Source organism: Octopus bimaculoides, chromosome 20 (assembly GCF_001194135.2).
Source record: "Octopus bimaculoides isolate UCB-OBI-ISO-001 chromosome 20, ASM119413v2, whole genome shotgun sequence".
Taxonomy (NCBI): domain Eukaryota; kingdom Metazoa; phylum Mollusca; class Cephalopoda; order Octopoda; family Octopodidae; genus Octopus; species Octopus bimaculoides.
The window spans coordinates 33,911,036-33,913,154 of NC_069000.1; the positions used below are offsets into that span (position 1 = coordinate 33,911,036).

A 2,119-nucleotide genomic window follows, 5' to 3' on the forward strand; every position below is an offset into this window, starting at 1 on the left:
AGAAGAAGAAGAAGAAGAAGAAGAAGAAGAAGAAGAAGAAGAAGAAGAAGAAGAAGAAGAAGAAGACGGGAGTGATATTAGCCAGTAGTAAAGGTTGTTTGTGGAATCTGCTTTAATGGTCAAGTGGCCTTACGGTGACCTGTTGTGGTTATAGTCTGTTATAAATAAATTCGTGGGTAGCGACTATTCTAAATATATTTATCGTGGGTATTATTCCAAGATCCCTGTAGTAATGTCATCTATAGTAAAAGCATTCAAAAGAGGTTTATATTTTGCGATAAAATATGATTCTTTGCTAATGCGCTGGGAGATTGAGTGACACACGACAAAGAAGTAATACCCCAACACACACACAACAGCAAAGTAATAAGAAATCACTACCCACAGGATAGACATTACAACCTCTCCCTCACCATAAGGAGATAGCAACGTAATTTTTGTTCCAACAGTCCACTTAACAACCATGCACAACTAACCCATACAACACGAAATAATTACCAACGACGGTCCTCTAAAGCACCACATCCGAACATGAAATATAGGAACACACTGTTCAACCCCCATCCAAGAACCTGCACCAGAAATCACAGCAGGGAACTACACAATAAGAGAGGACAACTAGATAACAGCTACCGTCCCAACCACCTCAGTCATTTTTTAGACCCAGTACACAGATATAGCACCAGACATACAGGAATAACCAAAAGTGATAAAAGTCGTCAATGTAACACCTAAAGAACTATCACCAGACCAAATCAACATACTCTCCAAAGGGCTCAAATTTATACCACCACCACCAACACCACCAACACCACCAACACCCAACGTCCAAACTACAACGAAATGAAAGACGTCGCGGAAGATTACGACTCGCCGAGGAACTATACGACAAACACAACGAGGACGAATCGTTAGCCAGAAATAGAACTACACCCCATCAAAAAGTAAGAACACAATTCTTGACCATTTCTGTGAACCCATCATGAATTATCCATATCAACACATACACAGACAAAAGTACAAGCCAAGCTTCAGCAAGAAAGAATGGGTTGAGCTGAACAGATTAAAGGATGATAAAACAATAACAATCAAAGAGGCTGATAAAAGAAGTGTAGTTGTCTTAATGAACACGGTATTCTATATAACTCTAGTACTATCCATATTAGAAGACACAGCATATTATGAAAAGGCCCAACACTACAGTTCGCAGAAAATAATGAGAAACCTAAAAACTATGTGAAACCTATACAGAGAAGGGCTCACCGACGAGGAATACGACTATAAGACTAACTTCAAAAGTAAATCCAATCAATTCTACGATATTCCTAAGATACATAAAAGTGAAAAATAAGTAACACACGCAGGGGAATCACAAATATAATAGTCGAGGTACCCCCACCTAATGACCTCAAATTAAGACCTATAATAGAAGGCCCCGCATGCGAAACTCACCGTCCCAGTAACTTTCTAGATACCCTCTTAAAACCATTCCTCAAGCATATCAAAACCTACATAAGGAACGCTCAGCCACCTCCCTGAAACAATTAATAAAAAAACCCTACTAGTACCCTTCGATGTAGTCAACCTGTACTCTAATATCCCCCGTAACCTAGGAATAGAGGCAATCCAATTCTGGCTAGAGAACTACTCCAATGACCTCCCAAAGTGCATCGAAAAAGAATTCGTAATAGAAGGGCTAAAATTCATCTTGAAGAATAATAGCCACTTGACCATTAAAGCAGATTCCAAAACCGGCTTTTACTACTAGGTAATACCACTTCCGTCTCTTTCTTCTTCTTCTTCTTCTTCTTCTTCTTCTTCTTCTTCTTTTCCCCCTCCCTCTTCTTCGCCTTCTCTTTCTTTAGCTGCTGCTGCTTAGACCATCAAACTTCAGAACCAAATATATCTTTGCACCCATAAACACACTTTTTCAGATCTGCTACTACCTACCTCCCTTACGAACCTTCACAAAAGAAAAAAGAGAGAGACACAGAAAAAAGGAAAATGTCCCACCTATTTGGAGACTATGGAAATATTTACAAAACATTTCATTTAAGTTTTTCTTCAATTTAATTGTTTATCGTCTTAATTAATATCCACCTTTGTTTTACTCTTAGTT

At 38.7% G+C, this 2,119-nt stretch overlaps 1 protein-coding gene across 3 annotated transcripts in view; it reads left to right on the top strand.

Moving 5' to 3' along the window:
* The window catches only part of LOC106879369 (monocarboxylate transporter 9), a 79,460-nt gene that overhangs the window by 13,459 nt on the left and 63,882 nt on the right, over positions 1–2,119 (top strand). For 2 of the 3 annotated variants that reach the window (XM_052974999.1, XM_014928891.2), the window contains exon 1: positions 7–944. The exons of the other annotated variant lie outside the window; for it this stretch is intronic. The gene's annotated coding sequence lies outside the window, so the exon portion shown is untranslated. Of the gene's footprint in view, positions 1–6; positions 945–2,119 lie in introns of those variants that run through there. 3 annotated transcript variants of the gene reach the window in all.